Source organism: Falco rusticolus, chromosome 11, assembly GCF_015220075.1.
Source record: "Falco rusticolus isolate bFalRus1 chromosome 11, bFalRus1.pri, whole genome shotgun sequence".
Taxonomy (NCBI): Eukaryota; Metazoa; Chordata; class Aves; order Falconiformes; family Falconidae; genus Falco; species Falco rusticolus.
This window is the reverse complement of record NC_051197.1, coordinates 33231399-33257373: the sequence shown is the minus strand read 5'-3', so window position 1 is coordinate 33257373 and position 25975 is coordinate 33231399.

Sequence of the window (25975 nt, the reverse complement as noted above, 5' to 3'; positions counted from 1 at the left end):
CTATCAGAACACCTTTTCAGCTTCATAAAATATCACATTTTTTTGTTTCTTGGGAAATTGCCATCTCACAAAAGGGTGACATTATATGAAGGAAAAAACAGGTAACGACTGGACTTTGTGTTACAGAAATAAGGTACAGGCAGCAAGGAAGAGTCTCCTAACAGGAGTTTGCCTCATAGGAGGAAATACACTCACAGACGCTATGACTTTAGATTCGAATCCTGGTGTTCTGTTCCAGACAAGGTTCTGTTTCAGTTTAATCATTTTCCTAAAGGAAGGAGCAAAGGCCTGAGCTCTTACTTTGCTTGGAGAGCACTATGCAAAGATAAGAAAAAGCAAAAGCAAATTATATACGCTACACTTCTTTCTACTTCCTACATATTTTAAAAGCACTAACTTCAGTGGTGCTTTGTTGATAATAACAGTCACTGTCCATGAGGTATTTATGAAAAATCAGAATTTGAGACAAGCCCAGATTTTCAAGTGATAAGCACTGCCTATGGGAAGACAGATTTTCGAAAGAAATCAGATTCTTATGTAGATACTTAGGTAGGGACCAGTCTTCTAAAAGTGCTCAGCTCTCAGCAGCAGCCACTGAAATTCCATTAGACAAATTTTCAAAGAGCTGTGTAACCTAAACATGAGCCCATCTGAACATGCACAATGAGATCACATCCCCTGTGAAATCAGTGGGGATTTTGCCACTCACTACTAATGAATCAATCCCACAAAGCGATTGCATCCCCTTAACTGATTGTGGGTGCTGAGCTTTCTGAATAGACTGGCTCTGGTGCTTTTATCTGAAGGTCCCCCAAAATTTTTATGAATTATTTTCATTATGGCTCTCCATACTAGGAAAAAAAAGAAAAGGGGGAAAAAACCAAACCAACCAACCAAAACCAAAAAAAACCCCAACGAAAACCAAAATATAAAGCACAAACCAATAAAAAAACCCAGCCTCCCCCAAACTATAATAAACCTGAAGTAGCTGAGCTACGAAATCAACACAATCCTATAGATTTGCAGTGCACCTTATTAAAATGGATTAAAAACCTATCCTATTGTGAGCAAGATACTTTTCCTTTCATTTAGTAAACATTTGGATGAAGCTCTCTACAAGTATATGACTGTATGTTAAATAACAGGTTATATGGGAAAGTTATCATCCATAAGAATCAAGAGGTTAGCAGTGCCATCATAGTGATGGTGGACAGAAAAGCGTGTTTTCTCAGAACAAAAATGTGTATCAGCATTTCAGAGTCATAAATGAAATGCCAGCAGCCAGTGACAGGTTCAGCGCAGAGTGAGCCTTCCTGGCAGTAGGCAGGCACCAACAGCCCAGACCCACACACACCAGCTGAGCATGTTTATTCCCACCAGAATCAAAGACTACTCAGTCTGTTTCCTTTAGGACTTAATCGTAAGGGACCGGAATCTAGAACAAGCTCTTCTAAATTGTAAGGACTTCTTGTTTCCAGATATTGGGAAGTTGGTACGCATATGGCTGATCTTCTTTTCTTTCAATAAACCTTAAAGGAGCTCCACTGAGCCCTGAACGTAATTAACAGGTTGGTATTCTCCCTTCTCTCACCGCCCCCCCCCCCCCCCAAATGTGTTCAGTGAAGCAATAATCATTTAATGTGCTAGACAGCTAAACTGCTTACTGAAAGCTGTTCTGTGGGCATGTAGCAGGGATGGATCTGAGCCAGCACCCATGGCTTTATTATAACTGATACTTATTTTAACCACTCCTAGTACGTGCTACTTCAAACCAGTTTCTAGAACTCTATTTTAAATCTTCCACTTGGATATTTTAAATAAAGACTATACTTCAGGCAAGTGGCAGTCCTGATGCCCAATTAGAAAAGAAATCAAGCATATGCCATAACTGAAATGGCAGACGAAGCAAGCGCAGGATATCCCACAGCACGCTGAATTGCTTGCAGCAGGACACAGCTTCAGTTTCATCAGTAAATCACTGGGGCTTTTCCTCTTTCAACAAAACATAATTTGTGAATGAAAAACATTCCTACAGTTATTTAAGTGTACCACAACTTTATAGCTTGAGTTTCATTATTTTATTAAACAGCATGTTATTAATTACCACTGGCACATTTCTCCCACATGCAGTAGCTGGAGCTGTATTTCACAGACGGAAGGCAGTAAATTCTGAATCTAAGATTAAAGAATGCAAATAATACCTTGTGCTGTGGTTTTTCAGAGTGTTACAATGTACACAAGACCATTATGCTGCCTGATGCTGTGTAGCATAATGTCAACAATTTACATTCATTTGCATCTCACTACAAACCTTCTGTTAACAAGCAAGGTCAAAAGAATTCCCTACGGAGTAAGTCCAAGACAAGAATGTTTCCTCCTAAGTTTATGGCAAATCACTGATGTCTCACACTACATAATCACTCAATATAAAGTGAGTTTGAAACACATACAGTGTGGCGAAGGCATTGTTTTCAAGTTCTGTAAACTACAAATATCTTGTAGCACAGTGAAATCGGTATTTAAATTTAAAATTTCTGTAAATATGTAAGGAAAAGGTGACAGGAAATACTCGGCATTTATAAATTACTCTCAACTGAGAGAAACCTTATTAGATGGCTGTGAAAATCTTGTCAAATGGAAGTCATTATCCAAGTACATATGTACAACTGTAGATTAGACCTCCTGGATATTGTCTCTGTTTTGGGCCCTGTCTATCAGAATTTGCTGAGTGCAGCTGTAAGGGATAGCTTTTATGTTTCCTTAATCCTATTGTTAGTTTAACCAGTGGCACAAATTACAGGATTATTTTGCAGTCAGTGTGCAACACTCTGATTTTAGATTGGCCACAAAGCCGTTCAATTTATTTACAAGACCAGAAAACAATAAAACTGGGGAAACCAGAGACTTCATAGCAATTCTAGGATGCATAGTTATTGAAAAGTATTGAGGTTACTACTATATACTATCTACGAAAAGGCAGAGCAAGGTCTTCCAATTTATCTTGGGGCGGAAACATTTTGAGGCAAAAGATTTTTCCTGGGTTTTTTCTGGCTGGCTATTTAAAAGTTCCTGAGGTTGATAATTTTTAAGGACCTGGGCAAATTACATGCATTGATTACGTTACCAGTGCAATAGTAAGCTGAAGGAAAGGTAGATGATAATGCATGTAATACATCCTCGGATGTAACTGACATTTTTATACGTCACTACATCAACATTTTAATACAATTTTCAGTCATGTGTTTTTACCTTGATTTTAGAGACCAGGAAGCAAGCATAACTGAAATCAGATAACTTAGGACTGATATACCTCATGTTATAGAGATAAAGCAACAAAAAGTTTCACAAAGTTCTATAAACAACCTTCACCTTTTATAGAACAAGTGATTTGTCTTTGATATGATGAGTTATGATGCTATATTATTCCACTAATGAATGGAATAATTTTAGATCTGAGCAAAAGAACTGAACGTTAGTATTTTGTAGCAACTAGCTATAAATTGACTTTTAAGCTCCTTCAAACTTGATGAAAACAGTTGTAATGACTTAAGGAGTTTGTTAATTTTGTTATGCTTTTTCCTACTTAGGAGGTGCATCTGTGCCTGGCTCTCAAATAGGAGGAGAAATATCCCTGAGGGAGAAGTACATGATTTGAGAACTGCAAGCAATTTTCTGTTTTTAAGCTCCCTCCAGACTGGTGATTGACTGCTTTACTATATCATGTCTTATTAATATAATTTATTAATCTAGTAATTCAGTTCAAGTTGGCACTGTATGCTGCCGAAAGGAATAAAATAAAAAGAGGATTGTGATAAAATATTATCATCTTGCCATTGCTGCAAATCTGAATGACAGCAGAAGTAGAATTCACACTGATTAACTGTTACCTATCTCATGGTGACATGGTTACTATATCTTTAGGTCAAAAGACACACTGCACTGTAAAGGAAAAAGTACTCCCAGTTTTAGAAATATTAAACTGTGCCGTGTGACTGAACTGCCTTGACTGCACAGCCTACCTGCCTGTAACAAATATGCAGCAGTTGTGAAATTACCAGGTTGTTGAATCGGTCATAGACATACACAGATATTTCTGAATGTCTTCCTTTCCCCTCAGCCAGACGGTCCTTTCTGAAAATAGGAAATAAAACATGGAGCCATATGAACTATGGTATTTCTCTCTTGGGTGTTTTTGTTTGTTTGTTTGTTTTTTTGTTTTTGTTTCTTTTTGTGTAGAGCAGAGTATCAAAGAGGTACCTGTTTTCTTCTCTGCAAAACCCAGAGGCTTCAGTCCCCAAAGAGAACCTCAAAAATCTGCAAAAATATAGCACAACTTTCCAGAAAAGCAGGAGGCTGCATACGGTGTGAAACGTCAGCCAGATTCAGCTGAAGGGGTCCTGATAGCAGTTAACATTTTATACTGTTGAGTTGGAACTGATAATGTGGAACAAACACAGAGTCCATGCACCACATAGCAACCACAGCCTCCAGATGGCTGATGGTGTTGGACTCCAGGAACAGCAGAATCCAAAACTTTGGAGCTGCCTAATGGAGCATTCCAGATCCATGATTATGTATCAAAAGTGGTCTTTGTTGTAAGTCCTTCTACTCACTGCTGCACACCCTGAAGCATACACAGAACTAACATGCACTCCAAGTTTCCAGTTGTTTAGACCCAAAGCTCATGTTTTATTTGCAAAATAATATCTTCCAATATTTCCTGTAGTGAGTCCTCTTTGGAATTTTTGAGGTGTGAGGGGGGTGGGGTTATTTATTAATTAATTTATTTATTATTTTTAATGTAAAGCAAAACAATATCCAAAAAAATGAAATTACTTCCAAAATGTGATTCCCCCACCTCCATTCAATTTATAGATATCTATTGTATATATATAACAGATACAATATATCTATTGTACCTCAGTAATTTCCATGTAAAGAAAATGAGACTGTGCACCACCGTACCAGCATTCATAAAGATTTACCAGAATGGATTGCTACTAATGAGGTGGAATTGCTACATAAAACAGGTTTGGGGTTTTTTTTTTTAATTTTCTTTTAAATGTTAGCTTAACATTTCATATGTGAACACAACGTTTTTTCCCAGGTTGCGAGGGGATTTATTTCCACTGACTTGACTACACTGCAGGCTACAGTGCAACATAGCTAAGACGAATTGTGCTCATTGTAAAATTACTTTGTTGGGGGACTGGAAGTCATTCATGGTAACCCAGACCCCTTACAAGTTAATGGAATATGCTTACCTTCATGAAGGAAAACACTGAGCAAAAGCTACATTGGATCAACTGTATACGACTGGTTCATATTAGTTTACCATCTATATGATTTTATGGCAGAGTTAAAAGAAAAACAATGGATTTAAAATTTTGACAAGAAATGCTGTATTTCTTTCCTCTACCATAACAAATCGTTAATTAATTAGATTTTATCTATATATAATATAGATATAGATTATATATAGATATATAACCTACATCTATATATAATATAGATTCTGATCTGTCTATAACAATGATAAATATCCTATTTCCTATTGACCGTAAATGGTAATATGGTTAGAAAGCACTTACCATGTCCTATTACAAAAAGTTTACTATCCTTTAAATAAAAAAAGAAAGGAAGGGAACAAAGAGAGAAGTACTGTTCTTTCTGTAGAAGACCAAATTAACCCAAAGAGTGTTCAGTGGTTACTGGCATTTTTGTTAAAAGTCAATGAAAAGCATGAATAGCATAGTGTCTCTTAAAAGTTGCACAACAATGTTTTATGATGAAAAATATAATTAATTTCAGGTAATGAAAGGCATTTTGTGGGGTTTATATGTGCATTTTTTCTGTGATGAATTTGATTTTTCCCTAATATATATCAGTGTTGTTTCTTAGTTCAATTATTACCCTCTTTCTCTCAAAAATTGTAGTATATTTTAAAAAATCTTTTACTATTCTACAGCAGAATTATGAAACAAACAATTAAAAGTTGTTGTCCTGACCAATGCCTGCAAAACATCCATGCATTTGTGGAGGCCCTCTGCCAAGTACTGTGGAGATGTAGTTTATTGCCTGATCAGTTTTTAGGTTAATTTATACTATAGTAAATTCACTAATAACAATTTAATCTGTAGCTCACTCATTAAAATAAAATTATTATTTTTAATAGGAACCCTAATAGTAAAGCTAGTGGAGTCCTAATAATGAGTTGATAAAATGAAAAATAAAAAGTCTTTACTGAGATTAGAAAGCAATGTTGCAAAATACTTTTCAACACATCTGTGAAGAGCATGGGCTTTGCTTTACAATATGACTTCTGTATGGAAATCCTTCACAGCAAAAATCTAATTACATGAATCAATAAACTAATTTCATAGGAAGCATTCATGGTTCTGCTCTTAGACAAGCCACCTGACTTTCCTGAGCCTTCTACTCTTCTAACAAATAGACAGCAGCATTTTTCCTAGTATAGATTTGAGAAATAATTCTATTACAGCTGCTGCTCGTGCTAACCAATTAGGTCTATTAACCAAGTACAAGTTTTGTATAATTGCAATTAAATGTATCAACAAAGCTAAGACTACATATTGGCTCAATGAAACACACCTCCTTAGGAGCTGTGAAAAGTGAAAAGGAAAAAGGCCTAAAAACCTAAAGACCCACCTAAGAAAAGTCTCAGGTAGAAGTTCTGTCCTGCCTTACAAGATTGCCCACCTTGGTTCCTGAGGAACCACAGCGTGTAGTGCTGAATCACCCTGTTCTTGCTCACTGTACCCAGGCCTCAGCCATTGCTGGAAACTGCTGTACCAGGTACTAGAAATCATAAATTAGGTAGAGTTAGACACATCAGTAGAAGAAAATGGTAACAAGCCAAGATTCACGTACAAGATCCTGGCAGGGTCACTTATGAAAGTAAGTGGAAAGGTGTAACTCTGAGGAAGACCATCTGAGCGAGGCCAAAGGCCGAAACAACCCTCTAAAAATTGATGCCAAGAGAAGACTCCACCTAAACTCCACCCAGGCCCTGCTTAGACTCTGCCCATCATTAATATGCAACACAATGTTGTAATTACATGAATAATGTATGAGAAGAAGTTGCAATCATGTATGTCAAATGTATAAATCAGCCTGTTTCACACCTGTACTTTGAAGTGAGTTTCTTTGGTGTGAACCACTTCCTCCCCTACACAGAAAATAAATACCTTGCTGCTAAAAGTACAAAAAGTCTCTTAGCAGTTTTCTTCATTCCAAGTTTTTTTGGCATCAGAAGTCTGAAAAAAGAGATGATTCTTTTCCTGTAGCTGAGTCAGAGGGAACGTAAGACATTCATGCCCAGAAGCCAGACAAAATGTCACAATGAATAGAGATCAAAGGGCTTTTATTTAAAAATCATTAGAGGGAAATCACTACCTCACGTTTCCTTTTAATATATTGATGATAATAATCTGTATTGTGCTGGATGAAAAAATGAGAGATTAATTGGTATAAACAAAGGTAGGATGTGTAAATGGTTGTCTGCATGGAAGTCAGATCATGCTCTGTTTCTGTATTTTATCAGGTACCTGCTTCACAGATAAGCCTTATTTCCTCCTCAAATTTCTTTTACCACTGCATTTTCTCCAAAAGTTACCTATAAAGAATGGAGAGCAGGTAAGAGTGCTGGCTGCAGAAATCCTAGCCAGCACATCAGAGAATCCTTGAAGTCTCATGTGGTGACTGGTGGCCATGAGTTACTTTAGACAGCTCAACGTAGCAAACAGCAAATGGAAATTCCTCTGCAAATGAAGTTCTTCAAGTTGGGAATGGTAAGACTTAGATTATCGATTTACTCCTTATGCTTCTACATCACTTTTGGTCATAACTCAATGGACTAGAAAGATGAAAGGGACTGTGTGTGCTAAATGTTTTTTGCATTGCTGCTTTCTTCTCTACTCTGGATCAGACTTTCCTAGTCCAAGCAGAGTAACTCTTGTGTGTTTCACTTAGCAATTCCATATCTGCTCTGCTTTATTTAGGAGTTTTAAATAAATAAATAAACAAAAAAGGAACTGTGTTGATAGCCTTTTTAAACAATAGTATTAACAATCTTTCTTTTTTAAAATACATTTTTCTACTGTCAAAACAAATCATCAAAGAAAATAACACCATTCATTTCAGTAGCAGAGCAAGCCTGTAATAGTATAAATGACATATCTCTAGATTGCTGCTTGCCTCAAAAAATAGATCTGCAATAAAGCAAGTCTAATCCTTGAGAATGTATTTGTAGAAAATCTATCAGGTGTAATACTGAAAACCCTCTATCAATATCAAACATAAAGCAAGGCCTGTCCAAAGCATATGTAGTCAAAGTCAAGTCTTTTTTTAATAAAAATTACTTCTTTCTAAGCCAGAAGGCAAAGCTTCCAGAAGATTTCTGCTTGTGGGGGTGCAAAAAATATTTTTCTTTAATTGAAACAGATGAAGATTTTTGTTAAGCTTTTACATTCTTCAAAAAGCCTCTTTGGCTGTCATCAATGTTATCTTTTGATCTAGGGCTTTGCAGTCAACATCTACAAGATTTTTTCAAGCAACATACTTTTAAAATGTTTCTGATTTTCTTTGATGTTGTAAATACACACTTACACTGAAAAAAACAAAAAAACAATGTTTGTCTGTTACTTATAGCTTCTTCATTTAATACATATGTTACACCATGACTGGATCTGAACTAATTAAAAAAGACTTGTGGAGGGAAATGGTATCTTTCATTATTTGTGTGCAACTTTTTCTCTAACATTATGTAATTGGGAAAAGACAGATGGCTTTCAGAAGCAGGAGATTTTTTAGTCCAGAAGTGGAAGAATTTCTTTTCTCCATAGTCTGCTTCCATTCATGGGATGTTCATAAATCAAAAAGGTTTCTGTTAATATTTGTGTAGATGAGTAGTACATGTTATTTCATTAATTAAATTAAGCAATTACATACACAAGAGAGAAGTTTTTATTAAAGTAATTGCTACTTTCAAGCAGTTTTAGTTCCTGAATGAGAAGATAGTGAGGGATAGGTTTGCAAACATTTGTGATAAATTCACAATAAGTGGAATGTGTTATCAAATCAGCTGTCTTCTTTATCTTACAAAACAATGCCTACCAATGGGTAAAATACAGACTTTAGCAACTTATAATACACTGAATTTGTAGGGGGGGGGGGAAACTGCAAATATAAATACATTATTTAATGGAGCAAGATTAACTCTTCTTGCTAAGAATTTACTTATGTACATTATGGCTAACCAACAGTGTAGATTAACTGTCCAAAAGCAGTTATGATTTAAACTTCAGAAATGGTTCCTCTTGTGGCTTTTATATGTGTTTTCCACTTGTAATGTATTTTATTAACAGAATATCCATTTCAGCCAGAAAAACTCAGAATGGTTTGAACTGCGGATATTGAATGCTGTCATGAGGTGGTCTGTTGCACTTTTAAAGGGATGCAAGACTATATATATAAATACATAAAACTGTATTACATTATAAAGGAAAAGTAGAGTACTTTGAGTCTCAGTGTTCCCAGGAATAAGTTGGAAGGGTTTGGTTTTGTTTTGCTGAGCTTTTTAGACTTTCAGCAGTGTTGTCCCACCTATATTTATATTCAGCTAACAACACCAAAGGGTTTAAAAGAAGCGTCTTGTGTTTTGCAAGCATGTATTTTACTCAGTACCAGAGTGGAGGTTGCTTTGGGCTGCTGTACAGATCCTAAAATTATTTAACTGGCCCTTGGGATGCTTTGAGAGCATCACATTTGATTAAATCAGCCAGCAACACTTAATTGCTTCTAAGATCCAAATGTTTAAGGTACCAAAACAAAGAAAGTTTTTGTGGCCTAGTCTTGTTCTTTTAGGTCAAAAGGACCTTTTTTTTTTTTCATGTGTCATTATGAATTTCATTAAATGAAATGTAATGAATATCAGAAAAGTTAAGAAATACCTTGTTCAGAATTACAGGTTTGGACTGTCTAAAACAGATGGTTAGTCTCTTTATCTTTGTATTTTTCAGAAAAAAAGTACACCTCTTGTTCATGCAGTTCAATAAGGGGCTAGATATATGGAACCAACATGTGTACTAAGAAAGCAACAGCCACCATGAAATTTAAATTTAATTGACCATGAAAGCCTATAGTAATTTGCTTGTTTTTTCAATATATTTTAGGAAAATATATTTTAGGATTTTTTTCAGTATATTATAAGGACACATGAACAAGACAGAGCTGAAGAGAATTTCAGAAAGTCAAATGAAAAAAGAAAGGGAATTGAGCAGGAGGAAATCTTTCTCTGTTAGACAATTACAGTGAAGGGAGTTCCCCTCTTCTAGCTGCGGAGACAGAGGCATGCTGTCAGAATAACAGAACTGTGTAAGAGTAGAGATTTAGGATCTGCATGTTTGGTGCAAAATATATTTGCAGTAGTTTTTTTGAAGGATTGGGGCTTAGTATGCAACAATAGTGATGGATTGTTTTAGATTTAGACAACTATCAACTGTTTTAAAAGATCTCAGATAAATTAAGTAGAAAAAATACCTACTGTGAGTAAAGTACCTATAATAATAAAAAATTTATTGTTGCTTTTACAATATTCTATAGAAAAACACAATTAAAATAATCATACTATATAATTCAAACACCAGAGATTCTAGGGAATAGAAATATCTTGCTCATCATTTGTGTTTTAAAACTATCTGACATTACCAAACCATGATTAATTCAAATAATTGCTATACTTTACATTTTATGTTCATACACCTATACAGTCATCATTCCTTTTTTGATCCTTTCCTTGTTTAAATAACCCCTTAAATATTCTAATGGATTTGGTATAGATATTATTGAATAGCTAAATCTACCCATTGAACATTGAATTTTTACCAAGATGTTTTATGTACCTTATATTAAAAAAAATATATATATATATTTACATATATCTATAGGCATGAAGAAAGACAAATCCCCCAAAAAACAACCAACCAGTCTCAATTTAAAATCTGTCTTAACATATTTGCTAGTACAGTTAAGTATATAACATTAATCCTTTGGTTTTGGTTTTGAACACTGAAGACATGCAAAGGAAAGGGCAGGAGAAAAATAAATGTGTTTAGTCCACTTTTCTCATGCCTATATTTTGATTTGAAATGCCGTCTTTTTTAAAGTATTCAAAAGGTATTAGATGAGGAGAAATATACAAAAGAAACAGGAATATTAATCCTGTTAACAGGATGTTAATCCCTCTGTTTGCTGAGAAAGCACAATTAGTAGATTACAATAGAAATAATTACTGAAGATACCAACATACTTAAAGCAGGATTTTTATTTTTACCTGTATAAAGCTAGAAGGTCCTAGTTGAATCCCAAGTGCTATTCATCTGAAGGAAAGTATTCTAAGAGCATTACATACAGGTACCCACTGAAACAATGAGATTTTGAAATGTCCTTCAGGCATCCTTAAAGGGAAAAGCTGATTCCTCTATGAGACTGGTAAGTCTCAGAATGTTCAGTTCAGCGTTTAACAAAATGGGAAGACACAATTCCTCACTACCCCCAAAACACCTAAGTGAGTATCTTAACATCTTGTATAATCTTATAGCACACTCACAGATAGAATCCAATTCTTTGGACATTTACTGTTTCATTTGAAAGTCTTCTTTCTCTTCTTTCATTTCCCTGACCATTTATTTAGTTTTTTCAGTAATGTGAAAGATACATTCAACAGACAGTAGCATTCCCTAAAACTGAACGATCTCATACCATAAACCTACACTATGTGCACTGGAAAAGTAGAACTTTGAAATAAAAATCTTACTTTAAAAGCAGAATGAGCTCTTTTCTCCTTCACTCATGTTTGGTTTTTTTTTTTTTTTCTTTTTCTTTTTTTTTTTTTTGTTTTTGTTTTTGGTTGTTTGTTTTTTTTTTTTCTCCAATATGCAACTGGTTCTGCAACGACGTGATGATACAGAAAAGAGTGGTACACTCAGTTCAGGTATCAGAGACAGCATCCTGGATGGCTTAGTGTGAGGAACTGCAGATTACACCCAGTTAAAAGCCTGTTCAGAGGACAGAATTTCTGATATTTAAAGTCCCTTACTCCTGATTTTTCAGAGGGTCAATATTTGGATAATTTCATGTTCATCTCCTTGCTGGAAACAAAAGGATATGATTAACACAAAGGATGCATATCATCCTCAAATCATAGCCAATGAAGAGTAAGTTTCGTTGTGGCTGAAACATCCTATTTACTGATTATAACCTATCTCATTCAGGACTATTTGCTTTCAGATGCTTTTTTGGGGAAGAGGTTGGAGTAGTGGTTCTGTCTTGATCCATTATTTCTAATCATTGTTGCACCACAATAGTTTGCAGAACTGGACAACTTACAGTAGTGTCTTCGATACAATAGATGTACAATGATATAAAATTAGTTTATTGGACTGTTTAATGAACAGGCACTTTTCATGATCAAATGATGAGAAAAAATATTATCTATCCTTTCAATGAAAATCAAAGCAAAGTAAAGGTGGTGACCAGGATATGATTTCTCCCCTCTAAAGACATTAGTAGCGTAAACATAAATGGATAAGAGAATGTGGTATGAGAATGGTTTTCAGATAGAAATTAGGAGCAGGACTGCAGCTATAGATAAAGAATATTTTAAATGTCTGGACTCTAAAGTCTATGTATGTTTTTATTTATTAATTGATTTAATAGCACCATCAACATTAAATCTTATCATGTCTTCCCAAGCAACGTTGCAGCTAATACTACTTTATATTTCGTTGAGTATTTAAGAAATGAACAACCGGGTGAGTTTGAGGCTGCTAAGTGGTATATTTCTAAGTAGTTTATGTTGCATAGTAATCCACCTGACTCTGCTGAACATCACAAATCCAGGTCTTTTTTGCCAAAGACAAGGTGGTTCTCTCTCTCCTGCCAGAAGATGTCCATTCTGTAAATTCACACACACAAAAAAAAAATCCAAATACTGAAGAACTGCAAATTGTCATTCCCTATCTAAAATGAAGCCAGTTTCACCCCCTGTTACATCTCCGTTGGTGCAGCATTAGAGGAAATTACAGCTGCTCAGTATACTGTTCTTGTCTAGAGCTTGATACTAGAGGGTAATACAAAACCTATTTGTCTTTTCTCTCCTATAACTGGTAATTAAGCAATACATTTGCTATAGTTTCCTTGAAGATATTTTGTTTCTTTGGGATATCAGTCTTCAGAGGTTGTACCTGTAATTTTCCTTAGTATGCTAATCTTCTCCATGTGTATATTTCTGATAGCTATATCAGCCTTTAATTTATTTGCTGCTTGGGTAAATAAATTGTCTAGCTTTATACCACTGATATTTCTTCCTGTGAGTGGTGTTTACTGTACTCATCACTATAATTTCTTTGAAACAATTATCTTTAAGTTTCAGAACTACAAGAAAAATAAATGAACATATATTGACAACCCAATTGGGCCAACCCCACAAAATATACCCAGGAAAATTTATTTGAAGAAAAGTAATGTCAATAATAGTATATTTGTCACTCCTCCATGAGTTTTTAAAAGCATTTGAGAATGTAAATGTTTGTATGAATGTTTATGGAAAATTGTTGAAAATTTTCATGCTAATATTGTTTAAGAGGAATACCCAGATAACTCAGACAGATAATTTAAATGCATTTTTTCAGTGTTATCCATCAGTAGCCTAAGTGTCATAAGCAGAAACCTTTTAAGAACAGAGAGAATCCATGATGAAAATTTTGCTATAACTGCAAAAAACTGATTTAAAAATCTCTACTTCAAACAGAGGAAGGAGTTCTGAAGCACAGTCTGTGAACTGAAAACTGCTCATCAGGGTTAGTGAATACTCTCGCCGTGCTGTCACATAGTTTGCCTCTCGCAGGGGAAAGCAATACTTTCCACTGGTGAGTCGAGTGCTTCCCTCCAGCAGCATGGCTGCTAAAGGATTGCAGGTGAGAAACACGGTGTAACCCAGAACAGCCTAGAGAGTTCTCCCCCTCCCTGTCTGAGTACACAAGCAGACACCACTAGCAACTGTTTTCTTTTTCTGGGTAGCTCTTAAAAGGCATTTCTATTAAATAAACATAAATATTATTTAAGATTAAACAACTTCTCTTAGAGCGGACAGCTAAAGCTAACTAACTCTCCTTTCCAGTAACATTTCATCATGAGCTGGCAAAAGAAAGAACATAACCATTGAAGAGCTGAAGGATCTTTTCCACAAAACAAATATTCTATATGAATATGAACTGCTCTAATTCTTGTAAAATAAATGAAGGATTTTGAGGCCATTGGGATTTATATAGCTTACACTTTGAGCCAACTAAACAAAGCCTATCAAAATTCAACTACATGGCACTTACAAATGGTAAAGCAGAGTTCTGCCGTAGTGATGAAAAGCCCTCAGCACCTTGGCTTTTTTGCTTTGGGCAGTTAAGTAGATGATAAAAGGAGATACATTCACAACTTTATGATTGTGAATAAATTGTTATGGTGACTGTTAAGATAGAAGTAAGATCCTCTTGCTCAGCGTAGGTCCTACTCGCTGAACTATGGAAAATCATATTTGATATCGGTACAGGACCTCTGACATTAAGTTCAGCCATTCCTACCCCCCTCAGCTGTGCCAGCTATATACACAGCCTTTTTAATGGAATACATTCCCTATACAGCTTATCACTGACTTGTAATAGTAAGTTTTAATCAGCCCAGACACAGCAGTTCACAGCTTTTTACTAAGGTAACATTTTCTATTATAGTTTCAGAATGTAGATCAAAATTGGTGTGCCCAAATGACTGGAAGACTTTTAGGAGTAACATAGATTTGAAAGAAAATGGCAATTCTTTTGTGTTTTTTAATGAACCACAAGCATCTGAATTGAGTGATAAAAGTATTATGGAATTAGAATTACAAGATTTTCACTCATTTACATCTGTATTGTTTTCAGCTGCATGTTTGCTAGTCATATTCAGGGAACATTGCCAATACTGCAATAGCCTGAGGAACATTTTGGCTCAAACTCAGTGTGTAAAAATCCATGGAGCGTTTTTGTATACTAAATTGTCTTTTACAAAATCCAGTAATACAGCAGCTGAAGAACTGAAGGGATACGTGCCTTAAAAACCCATTAGAAGGTCTTCTTATATGGGTACGTTATGGTACACGTTTCATGCCATAACTCTATGTGCTGAAAATACAGTATTCAAATATAAAAGCAGAAATACTTGAGGCCCATTGATCACTGCTAATTTTTGGAAGGTATCACGACTATATAAACACCTGTGCTAAATAACTTTGTGCTGATAATGGCTGACATCATGTACAATGTTCATACTACTCAAAAAATCTAATTCCCTACTATTCCAAATCCTCTCAGGCTTTTTTCCCCCCCTCTGTGCTCTTCAAGACTTCTAAAATTTCTTTATGCCTATATGTTAGGGTAAACATACAGATTTTTTTATACAGGTTATATATATCAGGCATTTGAATAGTTCAATAGGAACATCTACAAATAACTCAGCTGCCGAACTGTCTGAAGGGAAAAAAACCCAAACCCTTAGTTATCTTAATCTCTTTCTATTTTTCACCTATGTTTCAAGAATTTTACTACTCTTAACGTTATTGGCTACAACTGCTGGAATTCTAAGATAAAAATGGAGCTGGATGGTGTTCTCAAATGCTGTCACATCAGCACAACCTGGCCAGCTTGCCAGGAGGTGCCCCCAAGCACCACCAGGCAGCCTGTGGTTGTGCTCAGGCTGCTCAATGCTGCGTTTACAACACACAGCTGCTACTCAGCCCTGTGGGGTAAAATCTATTCTGCATATTTTCTGCATAATACTGCATAATAAAGTATTAAACTTTAGTGTTCTCCGCTCAGTCTATCCACAGTATTTGCTTCCTTATGTCTTCTACAGGCAAAAAAAAGTCACAGCACCTGCTTTTCACTGCTACATTTTGACATATACGTTGTACTCCTAACCTCTGTCAGTAGAAAAGATAGTATGGTCCTGCAGAGTGAAGAGACTATGCCAAGACTTATTAATATACAGACAGGTTGTTATCTGCTGGACCAAACAGCTCAGATCAGTAGTTTGCACAGATGATGTTCAATGGCTTTATAACAGCCACCCCTTTCCCCACTCCTTTTATCGGTGATACCATAATACAGGTTATGGTGCTTCAAATACTTCATTCAACCTTAAATAGCTTAGAAAGGTTGTCAGAAGTATGGCATCTGCTTTCTGAATAATATTTGTGGCCAGTATGGAAACTCATAGAGAAAGCAACATCCTTTCCATCTTCAGCAATTACTATTATGCCTATGTTATTTGGAATGGTTTAAAGCATTTGACACAATTCCGTTCTCTGTTCTGGAGAAGGTAACACACTTTGGAAGAATTCTGTGGTAATTTAGATAAATTGCTTGTGTATGAATAGTGTGACTTTCTAGTTTTTTGTTACTTTTTGGTAGAAGTACTTGACTTTCCTCACTGGGTTATAAACCCCACCAGGTTTAGCTGAGGTTCAGATTGTCTGTAAACAATCTCAATCATCTATAACCTTAATTTTGTCAATGATGTGAAATTCAGAAAAATGTTACTAAAAATAATAATTAATAACTAGATGTTTCTTATGGCTCCTGCATGATTTAGTTTATAAGCCACAAATGCTTATTTTCAAAGTCTCCTCAAAATTCAGACAGCTTGGATGGAAGCAGGCAGTACTGTCAGCCCTTGATTTCATTTTATCCTTGAGAGACGGTTTAATAACTGTAACTATTCAGAATTAGTCTTAGAATCTTTGGGATCTGCCTGAAATCCTGAAACAAGTATTTCCTGTGTAAAATCACATAGATTACAAGGGATTAATCACTGGAAAACACTGTAGTTAAGAGAAATCATTCATATTGCAATGAAAAGTGTTAGCCAAAAGTGGGCCCGGTAGGCATGTGGAGTAGGAAAACTGCTAGTTAGGGCTTCATTGATATTCATGTGGTATCACCATTTATAACAACATTTCTGTAAATGTCTTTCAGCAAAAGGGGCATGAAAAGGATAGATTTTATACCCTCTTTACAGTGTAAATGGTATCACTGGATTAAAAGTATCTTTTGTTTTCTATTTTTTTTCCTTTTATGGCTCCTTTCACTTGAGCAAGTATTTTAGGGAAGATTTTCAAAAGACCTAGATGGCCAAAAGCAAGTTATATTGGCTGATTATTGAAATATTTATGCTTCTGATTATCTGACTTCTTTTTTCATTTTAATTGCCACTTTAAACTAGATAAAAACACCCTGTAAGAAATTATAAACATAAAGATGTTTAATCCAACCATCAATCCCAGCAAAAGTAGTTAGGTAGTATTAAAAAATCTCATCATGAGGCCTTTGATGCTGTTACCATGAGAAGTAACACTAAAGGGAAATCAGCAAAAATAATTTTTAGAACTGATGGAAAAATACAAAGATAAAAGTATGTTTGCTAATGAGATGAATTAATTAATTCAAAGCGTATTATCAATAAGGTGACACTTGCCTCACTCTTCTGTCTCTTGCCATTATGAGATATGGCACTTAGGGGAATTTGGACTGAAATGCATGAGAAAAGTAGATTCACTGAGTAAGAAGACAAATACTTTCATGCCACATCCAACACAGACCAGGTTAGTAAAACTGAGGTGAGCTTATTTGCTAATTACTGCTGCTTCTCAATGCATATTTGTATTTAATATGTTATTTGTAAAGCGCAATGGCTCTATCCAGCATACAGAAGCAGACAATACAATTCACTCCTGAGTGTTACATGAATTGCAATGGGACCAAAGTGTTCTGTGGGTACAGCACATGTAAACCTTCTTTTTTCTACCTCTAAATTCTAGAATAAAACATGAAGATAAAATGATGCAGAAAATTTAGAAGTATTCTGCCTACATAACATCTAAAATATCTCTTAAAGCAGACTATGCCCCACAACACCTTAAATATGGTTTCCCACCTGTGATGTAGAAAGTAGACTGAGAAACAGAGAAACAATCACAGCACACGCAACCTCTACCATCTTCATTTAGCTGTCCAGCACTTGGCTTTCCTTGGCAAAGGGTTCTGACCACAGGTGTAAACACAGGCTTTTAAAAATTTCTGTTTACTGATTAGAGAAAACAGATGAAAAGGTATAGTAAAGCAAATATTAAATGTCTTGCAAAATATGGATTTCACGGTTGCTTTGTGTAAGCCTTGTAATAATGTCTTATGCACTGGCAGCAAGAGTCCCTGTTAAGATTTGTCTCAGAAACTGCAGGCAAAACTTGCTGCTAAAATGTGATTCAACAATGGGGCTGTAATAAAGGCTTAGTAAGAAACATAAAAATGCCTTGTTTTTTACATGTGACTACCTACATGACAGAAACTTCTTTTTAATATGCCCAGGGTAAAAGCTAACGATCTGGAATTAAGTTCACAAAAGTTATTCCAAAGTGATTTTTTAAATTCTCTTCTCCCTCAGAAATATAAATCTCTATTAATCTTTAATGATCTATAGCCTCTTACACTAGGGTTTCAGCTAATTGGCAACATTAGTTAAAAAGAAATACATTTCCAGAAGATTAATGTGTGTTTTATTTCAGCATATTTTTAAAATCTAGGCTTCTGTAAGAAAAAAGAAAAAGAAAAAGAAAAAAGTCTCAAAAATACTATTCCTTTGAGAACTGTGCTAGCTTATTCATCAAGGAGACAGAAAGGCAATATCATAAAATACCATGCAAGAGTGAAGATTGGTTTTTGGCACTTAGATTTATTATTACAGTAACAGTATTGTGGGTTTTTTCTTATCTGTACCCAGCATAGCAACCGTCACTAGATGAGTAAGGAAGAGCCAATTCAGAAGCTGGATGAACAGTGAACGACGATTCCTTTGCTTTTGGTGCAGCACAACATAAACAAAATTAGTGATACTCACAGGTCAGGAAAACAACGTGTGATCCCCATCCTGTCAGCAACCCAGGCATGGCAGAAGGCCCTCTGAGTGGCCACCCCATCCTTACCAACAGGGAACACCACCGCATATATGTGTAAATATATACACGTGTGTATGTATAGGGAGGTACAAATAGGCCCTGGCTGTTGAAGAACAAATTGGGTGTTGGGCTATGATTGCATATGAGATGAGAAAGGCCTACATGCAAAAGTATCACAATTTTAAAGGCTGGAGCAGGTTTATAACATAAATCAGCAGCAGTTTTTTTAGCCTGTGATCAAAACCCACGCAGCAGAGCAGGTTTATGTTTTCTGTGATACGGAGTGTTTCCATGAAGCTGGAACACACCCAAAGTAATTTTCTGCCTTGGACTTAGCACTGGAAGCACCATGGGCTGAAGAAGAAGAAGCAGAAAGGGAAGCTGAATGCATTTTTTTAAAGAAGACACCTACGTCCTAAACTTTGTTTGATTGTTTATGAGCACGGTTTTGGGACTGCACGTTCATCGTCCATAACACCAGAGTATCACTGCAACACTTTGCCAGACAGCTTCTGAAAGAAACAATGGATAAGCAGTTATCCCCCATGGTGGCAAACTCCTGGGTGTACATCCCCAGCATTTCATAGACTCTACATCTTTTAACAATTAAACTCATTGAACTCAGCAGCCCTCCCAAGATTTTGGAATTAAAGGCCTGCAAAGGTTGCTTCACCCATTTTTTCAACACTGCTGAAAGTCAAAGTCATGTATAGACCCTCTTCCATTACCAGTGTATTAGAGGGGTGGACAGTAACGTGCCTGAGCCAAAAAACCAGTTCTTTTCATGCGACACAGATAATCAGAAGATTCTTTCTTTGCAGAAAGACTATTGCCAATAAGATCATACAGGAATGAGATTACAGTGATGACCCTTTTTCACTCTTTTTTCACTATTTCTGGACAGACTAGCATCAAACTAGCATTTTCCTTGTGCTACTCTTCTGCTGAAACTTGCCCGGTCATCTGCACCCTCAGGGATGAACAAAGAGCATTTATGGGTGCCTGGTCTATCCCAGGTCTGAACCCGTCTCTGGGGGTGGTGCTGGTGATATTCATCTGACATTTTGAACAGGGGGTTGACAACTTCTTTTGAGATTACATAAAACTTTAAAAGCAAGAAGCTTCAGACTATCCAGTCTCTTGGATAAATGCTGGCATTATGATATCTACATATGTTAATTGTTATGGACAGAAGACAACACTGTTTTGTGGCCTGAGTGCATATACAAAACCCCCACAAAATGTCAAATGGTTTTAAACTTCTCTGTAGGTATATAAGAAAATATAAATTCAATCCTCCTAATACCACCATTGTAAAAGAACCAGATCGGTTGCAGTTTCCTCTTTTTTCTGTCTCCTGGCATGTTGAGAATGCTGCCAGTGTCTCCAAAGGATGTGTAACCCGGGAAGACAGCACTAACATTTTTATAGCCTACTGCACCGCAGCATATATATGCCTACAGCTTTATGATCTCTTTAGATGCAAGACTATTGCCTTTGTCACAACACAAACTGTGATATTAATGAGTTGCCTGGGTGGCCACATGCTACTCCACCTCTTTTCAGGTGAATGGCATCAGACAAGCAAATTGCTGAGTTCATGTCATCAGGTCTGAATTCCTATGGCTACCTCCAGTCAATGGAAAAGTCTTGTCTAGAAATTAAAGACTTCACTCTAAATGCAATCAGCAGAGAAAAGATCAATTGTTTGTCACTGAGGGAAACCGTGTTTGACTACGACATAAATCCAGAGCAGCAATTCCTCTAAAATGATCGCCATAGATCAGCGTACCATCAGTAGGAACCAGGAGGACTGAGTAAAAGAATCCAGCCTCCCCCCTTCCAGGCACAGAAGGTGGTCCATGGCAAGTGAGTATTTTCTAAACATGTCTGCAGTTTTTGGACATGCGCTGAAAGCATGCTTACCCCACATTTCTGGTAAGGCTTAGCAAATGTGGAGAATATGAATTTGGAAGAAAGCTTTTTGGAGAATGCCAAAGACTTGTTCTCTGTTATGCCTAAGAATGCAGAGTGATGTAGTCAGCAACTGCTGTATCAGGGGCTGCTCTGTAAATATCCTTTCACCAAATGGGTAGAGGACTTATTAAAAGGTCTCTGAAATAACCCCTTATGCCCACCTCATAAAATGTACACGGTTGTGATCAATGATTTGAAGAATTCTGTTAGTGAGGGAAATGGAAAAGATCCTAACTTTTAGTAACTGAGTGTACCACAGGAATCTTAACAACCTGTACATTGTACAGAATACAGTTTGCTTGTTTGCTTTCTTACTTGTTTGCTCTTTCTTTATTTCCCAGGGCAAAAGAACCCCACCCATACCATCACTCAACATAAAATACATGGTATTAAGAAGCCTCAAGATAAGTTTTAAGTTGTATCCTGTATCCCCAATGAGACAGATGTATCCTGGCAATATGAAAATTTTCCTCAACTTCACAGCCATGGACTACACAAGAAACTTGGAAGGAAAATGAGTGTTTCCAGGGGAAAAGGAGAGAAAAAAAATAATTTTGAGAGTGACCAGTGAGTGAGCAGCAAGGTGAAATAGCTTGTTTCACAGGGTCAAGGCTCACATTTCACAAAGGCTATAGTTTTCAAGGCTTACATTTCACAAAGGTTATAGTTTGTGTACGTTATGTCTCTGTGAATGCATCAAACAATACAAATGAAAAAGGAATGAGAATAATAAAATTTGAATATGACTGAACTCAGTGCTCTCCTGACACTGTTCTTTGAAGGTTAAATAGAACTGTAGCTGTTCAGTACTTTATGCAATCCACTTGTTTGCATGAATTTTTATGCACTTCACTTTATAAGTGAAGAGGGACAGAAAAAAGGAATGTAATTTCCCTTCACTGATATGCTTTAAAAACATTGGAGGATAAAATTATCTCCTAAAGATCTCTATATCCTAAATTAGATATAGAAACATTATGCCATGTGGACATAGGGATATGTCTGAAGAGAAGTGCTAGAAAGACTCATCTCTAAATGCTACCAGGGTATGGAGGCAAGATTCCTGACTGACTGTGTCATTTAATTATTAGGATCTGCATTGTTTATTTACCTAATGTGTGATTCTACTGTGTTCTTCTTTGTGATTCTACTGTGTTCTTCTTTCTTCCATTAGACTTTGGGTCTTCCTCTAGATGTTATAGAATTGTGCAGGAGACAATTCATTGGAATTTTCTTTTTACATTGTGACAATAAATTAAGTGGACACAACTTAATCTATTTTCTCTTTCTCTAATTCTGCAAATCAGTGGAACTTTTATAAATCTGTAATTTTCCAAAATTTAGGTTTTTTTCATTTTTTCAATTTTAGACAACAGAAAAAGTCAATGTTCACATAATTTTTCAGTATATCTATATAATCTGCCAATGTTTGAATACAATGTGTTTTCAGAACATAGTTACATATATTCAAAGCACATATTCAAAGCATAGGACAGTGATCGAAACAGTTGTTTGTATTTCCATGCTGATTTATGGTAAGCAACAACAAATTCTTCTGTTTTTTCTTAAATCACCATTTTTCTTGGCAATGATATACACAGTTTATTGTCCCTGTCAATTTTAAGTTTGCATATGATCACAGGGGCCATTTTTGACAAGGAATATTTTTTTCACATGCAAAACTCAATAAAAAGGGATTTGGATGGGATGGCATCTTGCTCTACATCTCCTTTGAGCATTCATATTACATATCCTTTGAGAATTCTTTTCTTGAGCCAATTAATAAAAACAATTTTAAAAATGATCAGGCTATCATAAATCCTCCTCCTTTGTGTTTGTTTGTTGGCTTGTTTTTTCCTCTTTCCTACAGGTCCTGTATGTCCACAAATTTTATCTAACCTTTTATGTTAGAAATTGAACAATATGTGTATTTCATAAGCAGGTCGTTCAACTTCTAAAAATATGAAAAATCTATGAAAATTAAAATGCTTCAGAACAGTAATGCAATCATGGAAATTGATAGTATTTCTTTGTAAACTATTCAACAGAAGCTAAATCTTACTAAAATCTCTTCTCACTGTGGTTGCTATTTCATTTACTTCAATATGAGAAGTGTTGTACATGTATGGCACTTTCTTCTGAATAGTTTGACTGTACTCGATAATGCCACTTGTGGAGGCTGAAGCAAAACACTTTGGTATAAGAGAAGCAAGGCCTGTGCAAAGATCAGTTTCTAGGATGTGGTTATGTCCTCCTTGTCTATATGGATATGTTTTCACTGAAGGAACATGCTTTCCTCAGCGCCTTCTCAAAAGGCACATATTCTTATACTAGGGACTGTCGGTCCTGGGAGATATCCTTCGAAATGGATATATGCATATCCCATATCTGCAGGAAAGCCAGGTAGACTTCATACCGTCTGAGATTTCATAACAATTTCTGTAGCGCGAGAAAATCACATCCTAATACTTCCATGCTAATGAAAGGCTATGGGATATGCTCCTGCACAGGTTATTTTGTGGTATGAATTTTGACGTTTCTGCAAGATTATTGAAGGAAGGAAGAGAACTAGAAAGCTCTGGATTTGTAGTTATATTGTGTGCTGGAAAGGTGATGCAAGGGGACTTGTCCAGTACTGAACCTTAAAACATTCCTCATCACCCTGTCATGTACACATTACTTTCTCATAAAACAGGTGCAGATAATGATGTGATCTCTTCTGTTGCTGTAATCCAAGTCCAATTTATAATATTCTTCATAACCTGTGGTAACTGTATCATGTATGTGGAGAGGGAATTACAGGTACCTTTTCCATATTTTCAAAACATAATTAATAATAAAATATACTCTGCAATTTTATATCTCTATTCCTTTCCATTAAAAATAAGAGGCTGCAACAGTACAGAAGGTGACTTGTTCTCTGTGACAATCAGACCCAATGGCACTGTTGACTAGAACCATCTGGAAATGTTCTGCCAAAGCAAATACTACTTTTTTTAAGTCTATGCTACCAATTTGATGCATGGCTTCCCAATGACAGTAAAAACGGACAGCTAAGCCTAATTCTGTGGTCCGCCAATGCGAGGAATCCCTAATTATGTGTCACTCAAGTGTCAGCCCTCAGGTTTCAGTAGCTTCACCTCAACAGAGGGAACCCAGCTCCCACAGTTCTGATATTATGATTTTATAATACTACAAGACCTATCACAGAGCAAAAATGATGGAATGCAGTGTCATTATAAAATAAGAGTTGCGCATCTTACCTGTAAGGTAGATGTATATACACGGCAGAGGAGTACAGACCGAAAGAAAGAGCAAAGGAAATCCTGAGAAAATAGTCAATTATCATCACTCATACTTTAGTGACAGTATCAGCTTTGTATATTCCCATAGTTCAGTTTATACTACCAAGCACTATTGACCCTCGTTATGAACTATTCCAGGAAAATTATATAAAATATTAACCAATTTCCACCAGTTTTGTGGGGTTTACGTCCAGAAAAGCTTTCCTGATCCTGTTCAAGCATAGATTAACAAAGAAGTATGTTGGCAAGCTGCAGTGCAGAGGCTGGTACATCTTGCAGAATACTCCTGCCAAACTGGGTGTGTTTGTGAAATCAAGGGTTTGATTTGATTGATAGGGTGTAATCTGAACACATAACAGCTTAACTGACATTGAGTTTTACCAACAGTGTACCAAATTATTTTTTTATTTTTTTAAGAGGTATCAGAAAATATATGACGCAGCCTTGGATGTGTTTGTTCTTAACACCTCTCCAGTACAAGGGACAACCTAAGAAATGTGATTTGTGATCAAAAATTAATACAAAAGAAGGAATCATAGAAAGGTTGAAGTTTGAAGGGACCTACAGATTTCCTCTGGTCAAGAACGGTCATTTAGAGACAATTGCTCAGGAAATTTTAATGAATACATAAACATTTAAAAAAAAAAGGGAGAAAAGGATTTTCTGCCCATTAACTTTTAAGGGCTTTTTGGCAAATTAATTAAATGGTTTTTTTTTAATTTGTAATGATATGACAAAATGGGTTAACTAGTTAGGGTGAGATTTGCTTTCATGCTTGACTTCCCAAACACCCCTGTGATATCAGGGTACATGTTAAGCTTCTGTTACTTTGGAATACATTTTGACCTGGAAAATCTGATTCTGGAAAACCTGAATACCTATGTTCACTTAAACTGAATATTGAAGAAAAATCTGGAATGTGACCTTTAATATTACCGCTGCCAGCATGCCTTTTCCTCTGTCCCCTTTCTTTTTCTTTGTTTAAAAATATACCTGAACAACTGAATATACAGCTTACATATAGACAAGCATACAACTGAATATATAAATGTACAACTGAAAAATATACCAAAACCCCAGGCAAACTGGATGAAGTGAGCAAGGTTTTTGGCTTTTTTTTTGCAATATTGCTCGTGAACCTAACACCAGAAATACAAGTAAAATCGTTATCTTGCCTAGTAGGTGATCAAGCACTTGGAAATTATGCCCTTCCTCAGAAGCAAGACTCCAAGTAACAGGAATGCCAGAAAAAGGTGCATGTTCCATCTTCATTTCCATTTCCTTTACATTAATTTTGCTTTGTCTTCAAAATACACGGATCTGGCCTAAATTTCTGAAACCAGTAGAGAAATCTCAGGTTAATTTCTACTTTTCAAAGGGACAGTATTTACCATGTTTACAATCTTAGTAAAGGCATTCAGACTTTTCTATTTCTTTTGCATTATACCAAAACTTTTACTCTAAAAGTAAGCAAAATAAGTATATTACTAGAAAGGTTCAATGTCTTCCGATTAAAAAAATCTCCACTACTTCTCTGTCCCCCAAGTATCTTTAAATAGTTAAAAATTGTTTTAATTATTTTTCTATATAGAAAATATACCATAATCTCTTCCTCTTTTGTTGCTTATGTAGA